This window comes from Dromaius novaehollandiae, chromosome 2, assembly GCF_036370855.1.
Source record: "Dromaius novaehollandiae isolate bDroNov1 chromosome 2, bDroNov1.hap1, whole genome shotgun sequence".
NCBI classification, from domain to species: domain Eukaryota; kingdom Metazoa; phylum Chordata; class Aves; order Casuariiformes; family Dromaiidae; genus Dromaius; species Dromaius novaehollandiae.
In genome coordinates, this window is record NC_088099.1 from 111,377,925 (window position 1) to 111,390,183 (window position 12,259).

Here is a 12,259-nt window from a genome sequence, read left to right on the forward strand (position 1 = left end):
TAGTCTAAATTCCAAGAAAGGCAAAGAAAAACTAGAAGTCACCCAAAACCTCTAGAGGGAGAAAACTACTTTTTTTGTTGCCTCAGAATCAAACTTCTACAGCTGTAGATATCTAACTTTCTAAGTTGGATTTACCAGATGAAATCATTACTAGACCTGTTTTTTGTGCACCTCGTACATTAAAATTTTCATGATAATTATCAATCTGTTTCTGCAAGACCCCCATCTCTGACAGACTGTTTGTGAAGATTTCATCTACTCTCATCTAAGTGACTGTCATTAAAACATGCTCACCATTTCTGAGACTGACATCAAGATGACTGAAAAGTCACCTGCTGTCTTACAGAAACACTTAGAAGTGTTCCTTGACTTGCTGTTCTGTGTTCTACTGCAGCAACAAGAATCTTTTATTATTATTTTTTTTTCTTAGCTTTACTGCCATTTCACTTTAAAATCCCACATCTGGTAACTGAAATGTCTTTCATATCACAAAAACAAAAACAAACAAACAAACAAAAAAGGATAGTTTTGCTTTTATTGGATAACAAGTGTAAAATGGCAAATAGTTAATGAGCAAGATGTTCAAACAATAGTGCAGTACACTATCAAAATAATTTTTTGCATGTTTCTTCTCTAAGCTTGCTACTAGGAGGTACAGCTACAATTTATTTTTCATGTTAAAACTCTCTGCTTAGACTATTTTCAAGATTAAAACAGTAGAATATAGCCAGAGATATTTAAAAACTGTTGACTAGTCATTAAAATGAAAAATATCCATCAGTTTGTTCAGTTTTACAAATTATCTTGGTATGAAACCATTAGGAATAACATGGCTTTTGGACTATGCCACTATTTTATAATAGATAGTAATTTAAACTCAGTTGTGGTCACAAATGCATTCCAGATAAACTACTTACAATTTATACGTGTGTAAAAAAAAAATAAATAAAAACAAATAAAAAATCTGTGGACTCAATTGTAAAAACTGTATTGATACATTTCAATGTTCAGCCGTTCTCTGTAGGAAGTGTTGGACCAAGCATTTACATAAAATGGATAAAGGGCTGTGTCTGGAGTTCAGACTTTTTCATGGACTAAAAAATGTATCAGAATAACTACTAGCAGACAATGAAAATCCATACTTGGAATCACTTTTAAGTAAAGGATGAGAAGAAAGATGGGTTTGCCCTCTAAATACTCTAAGAAAAGTAACTTGAACTTGAAGAACAAAATTACAAATCTACAGAAAGCAGCACACTTTTAGAACCAAAGTGTAACTATTTTTGACCTAATATTAGGTAATTTTTGAAGTTCTAATGCAAATTTTATATTCAGACCTGCTATAATGTAAAATATTTTACAACAGATTCAAAACACTATATCTCTGTTTCAGAAATGGTTGAAAATTACTAACCAAAGAGGGAAATATTATGCAATGTCAGTATATCTTGATATTGAAATAATAAGGCAGTATGTGATATGGTACATAGGCAGATTTTTAATGATATCCATGGTTTAGGCTACCTGTTACTTTTCATTGTAGCCCTCTGGTTTAGTTGGTTTGGTACATTATAACTTTTTGGACTGAAATTTTCATTTTGTAGCCTTTGTATCAGGTTGACTATAAATACTTGTGGAAGTTTCTCGTTTAACTCTAATCAGGAAGATTTGCCTATTTCTTAGAATCAGCTTAATTGAAAATAGATAGTTTCTCCAACAGCTCTAACAGTACAATAGGTAATCCAGAATTACAGTGTTAATTCTGTTGCAGCTGAAAAGCATTAGTCTTATTTTACTCACATTGCAATCACCAAAAGTTTTGATTCCTACCATAGGCAGTAAAAGGTACCACAACTATCCCTTAGTTTTCTCAATATTTCAACTACATTCCTAAGTGCTCCTGCACCTACACGATGCTAAACAGAAGAAAGATATAAGGAAATGTCTTTCTTATTCATCCCTTCAACTGTCTACCCCACAAAATACTTGTTTCTGACGATGAATTATTTTAGAGGCCAGAGACTACGGACTGTAGTCAGCTGTCCTGACTGTAACAGCCTTGAGTATTGTGGAAGCAGCTATGCCAGGTCCTGTCAAGCAGGCAAGGTACATATGCTTTATAGAGGGAGTTAGTGAGGACTGAGCAGTGTGAACAAGACCGAGTGGGATGGAGCTGGGAACATAAGCATGTTTTTGATGCACAGATCCAGGTCTCCTCTTTGCATTCAAATGGCCTGTAGTATAAAAGGAATTACTATGCTAACAAGCTGCAAATGTTCACAGTGTCTGCAAAAGGCGTTGCTCCTAGGCTTTCCATCGTGGACACAGACATAGCAGAGACGTTATATATGGAAGGTGATGTTAAATGAGGGTCTCTCACTCACAGGCCACTGATCTAATCGTTATGTCATGCCCTTTTTGAGACAATAGCATAGGAATCATTCGGATGAACAGCATAAAAAATATTCAGTTGGAAAAAAGTAAAACTTCAGTAAAAGATTGTTCTTGTGTGTGCAAATATAATACTGAAACTGAAAATACAGCAGTGGCTGAAATAAGATCGCTAGGGTTATCTTCATTGAGGCCTATAAGGTATCTATATTCTGATGTGATGTTAATTATTTGAGGACACTCTTTTTTGCATTGGCAGTATTGGCATTTTCCAGTTTCTGTGTGACAGATATTACGACTTAAGACATACTAACTAAACATCAGAGAAAATGTGAGTTGTGTTTACTTTTGTCATTTTACGGTTTTACTTTTTTACTTTTTACATGGCGTTATGAAACGTTGGCAGCCAAAACGTATCCTACAAGAGTAAATTATAAAATAGAAGTAAAGGAATAACTGAATTCAGTGTGACTGAGCACTGACTGGATGAATTTACTGTGATTCAGATCTAACTAGGATAAAATCTCTCTGCAAAATCAACTCTTTTTCCAGCATTTTACACATTTTTAAGAAGACAGTAAATGATAAATAACATGGATTTGAAATAGAAATTTAAAGTTCTTCTTGAAGTTTCATTCTTCTTGGCAATTTTGTGTTCAACACTATTTTTGCAATTCCATTAAACATGAATAGCAATTTTAAATAACCTGCCCTCATTCATATGCACTATAAAGAACATTTGTCGCTATTCATTGTCAGTACTCTTATGGTGTAGCCAATTGCTGCATTCTCTTTAAATAAAAAGTGTTAAAAGGGATAATGTTTGGCAAATGGAAAACAGACTACAGTTAGTCTCTTTTCTTCATTGCATACACAGTGCTTTCCCTGCAGAGAAGCTTTTCAGAGTCGTGAATAGGATATGTGGAATAATTGATGATAGGAACAATTTGCACTGCAATAAGTTACATTTTTCATGTCCCACAGTTCATAAGTCTAAGTAGGATATCCTTACATATAAAAGCCATTTGCAAAACTGTTAAAAAAAAAAAAAAGCATAAAAATGGTTCTACACAGGATTGTTAAATCAGATAGCAGAATCAAAATTTATATGAAGGTACGAAAACGAGCTATATCATATATTACTTTCTAAATGGAGCATTGTTCACTGGATTTGGTCACAAGTGAACAGAACCCACTTCCTGGGAGTTTTACTTGTGGTGACTAAACTTACATGAAAAAGTGTGAAACATGAGAGATGTGAATCTCTGTTAAATCATTAATCTCTGATTGCTGGATGACTGAAAGCACTCTGAATATTTCCATAAACCAGCCAACAAACTGTATAAATAAAGCCAAGAAAATCATGACTTATCATCATGTTACGTTTTATATACCCCAAAATACTCTAAATATTCTCTGCACATTTGGGGAAATTCTATTGCAAAGTCATATAAACAGGCATGCCTGTACACAGAGTCATGCTCTGTTACATATTGTCATGAGGTTTATCAATGTACACACTGCTACAGATTTCTAGTGCCCTTACTCATTTGTATATATTTATTTGTGAGAAGATGGAGACAGATGAGAAGCAGTCATAACTTTGCTTGTTTTTTGAGTATTATTCATGACATTGGAGTTGATACGAAATGGGAAATTATCTCTAGACAGTGCAAATTTCTTCTCTTTCTTTTCTTCAGATGAAGAACGTAAAAAGAGGCCATGTTGCCCAAGAGTTTGTCATCATTGTGGAAGCCTTTATTGGTTTTGGTGTTGAAATTACATTTTTCCAGCATAGAAAATTACAACAGAGTAACTCCATAATTAAATCAGAATTAATTCTTTGAGAAGGAGGAGTAAAAAGGAAAAGGGACAGGAATCCAATTAAATTTAATGGGTTTTGCCCAACTCTGACTTTTTAAAATATGATTCTTATATGTGTTTGTTTAAAGTTAATTTGGGTCCCTTCTCACAGAAATTTCTAGACAGTGATTTCAGTGGTAACAGAGTTATCTTTAAAAAATATTATGAGAAACTAAGATTTTTACCCATAAAACTACAAAATGGGAGAGTTTCCTTTTGAATGCTGAACGATGAAGAAGTTTTCTGTAACTGTTTTGATGATATTAGTTAGCTTCAGTCATAGGATGTCTTCTAGGCTTGTGAGAATTAGTATCTTTTCTTCCCCACAATATCAGAAGCAATGGAAACAGCTAGACCCCTCACAGAATCCTACTTTTCCTAAGGGAGATAGGAAATGGTATCAGTTAATCTCCTCCCGGATTTTTACCATTCCTATTTTTTACAAAATGCTATTGTTTCCATTTTTGCACTTCCTTTAAAAGGAAAGGTGATGTTAGAGGAACTGTTAAAGGAAGCAAATTCTAGAGCATGGATTTAGGGTAAAGCCCCGAGGTCTCCGGTTAGAGGTACCAAGCAGTTGTGCTACTTCAGGAAGCAAGCTGTGACTATAGATGAATTCACAACATAGTTCCCAGTCTTCCTGGCATCCCTCAGACTGCATAGAAAATTTGAGAGGGGGAATGGAAGAAAAGAAGTATGAGTGTCAACACGATGCAGGCTAAAACCCCTGCCTTTGCCAACAGTTTGGAAAACAGTGCTAGTTTCAATTACTGCCTGTCCATCTTCAAAAGATTGATCTCTCACTCTCTCTTTCTCCATGAGATGCAGATAGTGGTTGGAGAAGATAAAGGGCATGGCTGGTGCTCTTTTTATGTATCACTGTGATATATATTGGTGAGGCCAAAATTTACCCTTAACAGTAATTCCCAATGGTAGATGAGCTAGAATGATTTATGTTATTTTATATCCCACGATGTGCCCTTGGAAAATAAAGAGACATTTCCAGACAAATTAAGATGACAACCAGCCTTACATAACAAAAATGTGGTAAGTGTATTGGTTTTCCCCTAACATCAAATTTAACATATAAATTGAATTGGTTTCAAATACCAGGTCATTAGATAGCTGGAGTACACAGCTATTTTCATAAAAGACTGACCCATGAAATATATAAATAGCATTTGGAAATGTCACATAAACTGTGCTGATTGCTTGGCTTTTCATATGTGCATTTTCAAAAGTGTGCTAATGTTATAAAATTAGACCCATTTTCTGGTGCCTTACACGTGATATTATTCTACTCAAATATTCCGTTTTTTTTTTTTTTTTTTTTTTTAAGTGATGATCTTAGGAAAAGCTTTTCTTCCACTTGAAGATTAAGGGAAAACAGAATCTAGACGGCAAGACTGTCATTTTTTAAGACCAATTTGACTGTGTGGAGACTAAACGGACTCAGTTACCAAAACATTTTAATCACAACCGCATGCAATTTGTCTGAATGACATGACTCCCCTATCCCATGGCAGGAGAGATGGCGAGGTCCAGGGGAGAGGCTGGGCAGGTTAGCGCAGCCCTCTGAGGCGTGGGGTGCAGTGTCAGGGCACAGGGCCGTGGAGCCCTGGAAGTCTCTCCAGGTCTCTCTCACAGTCCTCTCCCTGGTACTTCAGGAGTCCCACCCACCAGGTGTCCCTGCAATCTCCCCCCACATACCCCACAGTGTTCCTCCATGCACCCCTGCAGTCCCTCTCCCCAAATACCCCTGCAGTCCCCCCCACATACCCCTTCAGTTCTGCTGGCCCTGTACCCCTCAGCGCCTCTCCCCAGGGTCCCCAGACCCCTGAGCTCCAGGCCGAGGCTGGGGACACCCCACCGGGACTTGCCCAGCTGAACCCCTTTGGCGCCCACTCCCGGCTGTGGCCAGAGCCCTCGCCCACCCCAGACTCTTTGGGGAGTTTCTCCACCATCTGTGGTCCTGCAGCCCCCAAGGGGCTGTTTGCACTTGAGATGCCACTCTGGGCTTGTCCCCAGGCTGCTCCCTGTCTGGTTGGGCTAATGCAGCCTGCGTGCCAGCACTGCTGTCAGCTGGGCCCAGCCCGGGCCGTGTGCTATGATGACTGCATATGGAAAGGTAGAAAATATCTCAAGAAATACCTCAATGCAGTAAGCTAACATATGGTGGTACTGCAAGTTGATGTAATGGGGGTTTCTGTCAGCTGCAGGTGTTTACCCCAGGTCAGATGCTGAAATGTCTGCTCTCAACAGGACACATAAGTTAGTTCTTCTACAACGATCATCAAAATTACCCATAGGCATATCTACCTGCTCTTAATACTGCAGTGTTAACAAATTGATTTCCAACCATGACACCTTTTTATACAAAAAATCTCAGGGCCTCTCCACGTATTCTCCTAACACTCTTTAAGCATACTGCGTATGTTTGAGGAATATGAGGAGTATGGATCGAATAACAAAGTTACATTGACTACCTACAGCAAGGCAGGAGGAATAGATATTACCCAAATATAGTGCCTACAAGTATGGGTTTGTCGCATGTATGAAGCATTCGGATAAGCCCTGAAATATAAATTTGTAATAACACTTTTCACATACATTATAGAAACTGGAAATGTAAACAATTCAGAGATGTGAATAATTGACAAGTTGTCATGAATCCCTGTTCTTCTGTTCTGTTTTCCGACAGGTAGCTTTGCAAAATAACAGCTGATTTCCAAGTGGAGGAACACTGCCTAAGTCTGGGTTACTACAGCCTGGTTCAGTCCATTTCATTTCAAAAGAAAACAAGGCAGCACAGCACAAAGTGTTGCGTCATAAGAGTGATAGACTATACTTTGACTGTTACTATTCATAAATGTCAGAGAGCAAAAAAGAATATTTTTCAAGCAAATATATGAAGCTAAACTCTGGTGGCATAATTTTGGTGGCATTTTACAGAAAGCAAAGTGAGATTTCTATGAATTTGCAATTTTTGTGTTTAAAAGAATTATTGAATTGTGTGGCTTTTTTCTCATTTATTTATTTTTATGTTGGTTATGCTAGAACAATGCTCGCTGCACCTGAACTGGGGAAGTAAGATGAACCTTTCACAGGTTCATGTAGAGAAACCTATTGCAGGATGGCTTGATTATCACTAAAAGACTGAAAAGCAACTTAATGGAGTATTGCATTAACTTGTGAGGCATGAAAAATGTGAATTTTATATATATATGTGACAAAAGCATAGAGAATTATAAAGTGCAAAAATATAGAAAATTTTGCTTTGCTTTTTTCTAACCAAAAGAAACATTTTTCTTTTATTTTTATACTATGAAATAGCATCTATGATGCATGTATGATAGTATGATATTGTAGTAGTGTGACACTACTAGTATGATAATAATCATACTAATCATAAATCATACAAATCCTTTGGAGGCGAAATATTCTGATAATAATCTGTGATAAGGTAGGGATTCAAAATACATGATAAAAGGTTTCTGGAAGAAATTTTATTTGTATATATATACATATATATATACACGCACACTTGAAAATGTGAAGAAATATCCATTCCTTTGGTACTATATCCAAGAGGGAGATTATCTACAAACAAAATTGCTTCTAGCAAGTACTTATTTTATGTTTCAATGTCACTATTTCTAGAATTTTACAGAATTCCAAACATTATTTTAAGATGATATATCTATAAATTATGTTTGTTCTGGTCTAATTTACTTTAAGCAAAATTATTCAACTCTACCTAAAATGCAAAATTTATCTGAGACAGGAACAGAGAGATATACTCCTAATATGAATTCAGAAGTGGGGGGAAAAAAAGAAAACCTCAAAAATAAAATATTTCTGTGAGGATGGTTATAGTATAAAGAATGCACTTCATCTGACCTGATTGTACATATCTAGTAGAAAATTTATTAGTTTAGGTTAATTATCAAGATATTCTCTAGAGGGAAATAAAGAGGGTGATTTAGACTACTTTTCTTAGTTATCTTTCTTAAAGTAGAATAAAACACAGATGCCTATCTCTTTCCACTGACTATTGAGGGGGCCTATGTAGGTATTACACCAGATTTTTAACTTTTGATGTTTAAAATAATAAATCAAACCCTAAGAAAACATGGGAGCCTCAGGTTTTGTATTATTAAAAACAAAAACAGTAACCATGTCATAAACAATAATCATTCACAGGCATGGAAATAAAATAGACAAACTCTTAGGTTATTTGCAGGCCTATAACATCTGTGAGTCTGTAACAAACACTGTAATCTTTCATCTTCCAGTCACAATTTGTCAACAAAAAGGAGCTTTATTCCTTATTATGTTTTGCTCTTCTGGTAATAAAATTAATTTTTCCACTTCATTTAGCAGTTGTGGTTAGCAGGCACTGATTCTAGGAGTAGCATTAATTCACACAAATTGTACTAATAAAAGGTGATATAAGTGGGGTAAAGAAAGCTAAAAAAAAAAGGAAAATAAAACATTTTGATCATAGTGAGTTTGGCCAAGGGTCTGATGTATCTTGTCAAAGTGGCAGTGTGTACCTGTGGAGAAGCACTGGGTATTTTTTACTCAGCAGAAACTGTGAATAAGTTTGATTTAACTGAAACAGAGAGGCTGCAAATTGATTTCTTGATTCATTTAGGACACAGTCAGAGGTAGCATATAGAAAACCCTAGGGAGAAGAGGACAGCATTATTGCTTCCTTGCTTAATAGGTGTAAAAGGCCGGAAGCCTTTCAAGTGTTGGCAAGTTCATCAGCGTAAAAGACAATGCAAGGTATTTGCCAGTCAGACGCATTGATTGCTTGATACAAGGGAGAACCACAGGTGACAGCTTCAGCAGCCCCTGATGGCTTGCGTCCTCCCGCAGCTGGGAGGATTAGATAACCAGCAGACGCTGAGCTAGCCCAGCCTGGCTGCCCCTCACACTGTGCAGCTCAAGCATGCAAGCTGCAGTCAAACTGCTGATAAATTATGTGAGGTTTTATTAATCACAGCCTGGGCAGTCATGCCCAGTATTGCTCCACGAAGTTAACAGATCTTGTTCAAAATTAGTGTTAGGTGAAAATTACATATATTCCCACCCCGATTTCGGGGGGTGGGGGGGGGAGGAGGAGGAGAAAATGAATTTAAAGAACACAAGTCTTCATAAGTTTTGGGGGAAAAAAAAGCTAAATAGTCTGGTTTCCATACGTGAAAAATGCCATTTGTATTTTCAAACACCAACATAGTTTTAAGCTGTGGTAACAAAATGCCATGGAAACAATTGATAAAGAAGAAAAGCTAAATTAAAGGGGCCCACACTAAAGTCATAACAACTTAAAGACCTTTAGAGGGCAACCATGACAGTAGTTACTTTAGAAGCTCAGACCCTCTGCATAAGTGAGCTAGCTATAGATATATATTGGTAATTTGCATATCGATCTGTGTGTTTACTACTATTTATAATGTTTGTTTTTAAAATATATTTAAAGACTTGATTGGGAGTATATGAAGAAAAGAAAACTGAATTTGATTGCTTGTTCATTTAGATTGCATATAATTACTTAATTTGCAAACATAATTTGGTGAGGTGGGGGATTTTTTTACAAGGCTACAGCCTGAATGTACAGTCACATTGTACTGTGTTAATGGTGTGCTAAAGAAACATAAGTTTTAGCCTAAGAAATTATTTTACACTTTGAACTTCTGAAATACTTAAAAAAATATAGTAACTATATGTATATATATGTATATATTTAGTTTGTTCTTTGCTTCTAATATTCATGGTATGCCCTAACTCTGCTATTTCTAGATCTGCAATAAAGATAAATGGTGATACTTAGCATCTTTCTCTTGCAACCTTCCTGTAAATTATACTGATGAGAGGGGAATATTTTACCAGAATAACCATTTGCTGATAATCTTAGGCAAAGTCTATAAAGTTTAACTTACTCTATTAAACTCAACCCAGTCAAAGACCTCTTTCTATAAAGAATAAACAAGTCAGGAAGAATCGTGGTTATCAACTGTGCTTGATATTAAGTGGTTAGACTCCATATACTTTCTGTTTTGTACTGGATATCATACAGAGCCAATCTCTGTGATATTTAGATATCAATTAGGATATTGCACTAAAGCCTATCAAAAGGCATTAGCTTGAAATATTAATTTCCTTGCAGTTCTTTTCATCTGTCTGCTGTATACATAGAAAACAAACAACTGAAGAAATATAGTTCCAACCTAGACATTATTTATTTTTGAAATATTGTCCTAGCATTGCAAAGAAGGGTGAGCATTTGTATTTAGATATAAGGAGATTGGTAGTAGTTCTTGGATTCTGTGCTAGGATATTCAACAGTCTGAATACATGGAGAAGCCCATGACCTGAAAGACAGTAACCTTAGCCTTGAACAGAAACAGTACCATCTTGAGTAAAGAGGTAAGGCCATAAACATACTGTAAGCATCTCAGTCACTCTCCTTCCCTATCATGCCATTTCTGCCTTTAAAACTTCTCTGCTATTGTACTGACGCAAGTACGAAATAACCTGGCAAAAACCGGGGGGAGGAGGGGGGCTGTTTGTTTTGTGGTTTTGGTTTGCTCCATTCATAACATACAAATTCTCAATTCATAGGTTCAAACAGAAAGAGAGGCTGACCATAGGCAACAAATGTGACTGCGCTAGAGGAAGGGAAAAGGCAGCCTAAACGCGTGGTGCTACTGAAAAAAAAAAAAAAAAAAGAAAAAAAAAAGAAAAGAAAAGAAAACATGTTAAACTATACCTTTAGGAGGATTGCAGAAGAGTAAGGTAGTAATTCAAGGGGGTAAAAAGGGGCCTGCTTACAATTCATTTCCCAGTTAGTGCAAAAAGCACAGAATTTTTTAATGTAAAACAATTTTCTGATGGGAGCCAGTGGAGAAAGAGCTCTTCAAGGTGAAATACTTTAATTGCAGATGAATTATCTGGCCTGTTTACTGTATCAGTTCCTGTTTCCACAGAGATGGTACTGTAAATCCAAATAGATTGAATCTTGGTAATAGATCATATTTTGTTTTAAGATTGTCTTTTCACAAAGCCTAGTTGGCCTCTATGTGATTCTTGCTGCAAATAGTTCACCATCCAGTTTGACATCAATATTTGAAAAAAATCTATTGATATGATCTGCAGTTAAATATACCCTCTTCTGCTGTGGATATGAACTGATTGTTTTTCTATGAGATACCCCTTCTTCAAAATTTGTATTATTCTTTATTCAACAGGGGAAGATAATCCTTCTAGACATTTCAGAGAATTTGGCCAGCTTGGAATTTTTCAACCTTCAAACAACTCGGAGTTCCTCAAGGTATTTTTCTTTTTTTTTCCAAGCTAATTGTGATTTTAAACAATAGTTCTGTTCCATTTATTCATTTAAAATATTGTTGTGTGCATTCTGTAAAACTTGCCTTGTATCAAGCAAAAAACGGTAAGACATCCTGAAAGCCAAATTCAGAAGACATAAGATCCCTTACCTATTCCCTGTTCTAGCTGGCATATTACCTCTTTTCTTCCAGAGAAAATGTGTAAATATCTTATATATTTGTTTCTTTTAATTTTACCTAATTTTTCTTGGCATTATTTCTCTTTCAGCAACGTGTAAAGTTAACATATTAGATTTACTAGCTACTCTATACACACTGTTTATTTTCTTGTTCACCTTAGAAATTTTTAAACCCTTATATTTATTTCTTCTGAAAATTATACTTCCTACCCAGTGTTTTTTGTTTTTTTTCTTTACATTACTATCCAAGCACTCTTTCTTGGATAACTATTCTGACCTCTACTCAGAGAGTGTGATTTCTGTGCCATTCTTAAGATACTGGAATTGCTTTTATACTTTGTTACTGCACAGCTGTGGCGATGAAATAGTACAATAATATAATAAGTATCAACAACATACATTTTGAATCATATTTCAGTTAAGGCTGAAGAGGTCACAAAAGTAATTTAAAGCAGAATGAGAGGGCAAATG

The 12,259-nt window shown here is 35.9% G+C and overlaps 1 protein-coding gene across 5 annotated transcripts in view; it reads left to right on the forward strand.

Moving 5' to 3' along the window:
- Nucleotides 1-12,259, forward strand: part of LOC112990816 (cadherin-19) — a 114,486-nt gene that overhangs the window by 47,744 nt on the left and 54,483 nt on the right. For all 5 annotated transcript variants that reach the window (XM_026112809.2, XM_064507156.1, XM_026112810.2 and 2 more), the window contains one exon: nucleotides 11,511-11,593. The gene's annotated coding sequence lies outside the window, so the exon portion shown is untranslated. The remainder of the gene's footprint in view (nucleotides 1-11,510; nucleotides 11,594-12,259) is intronic.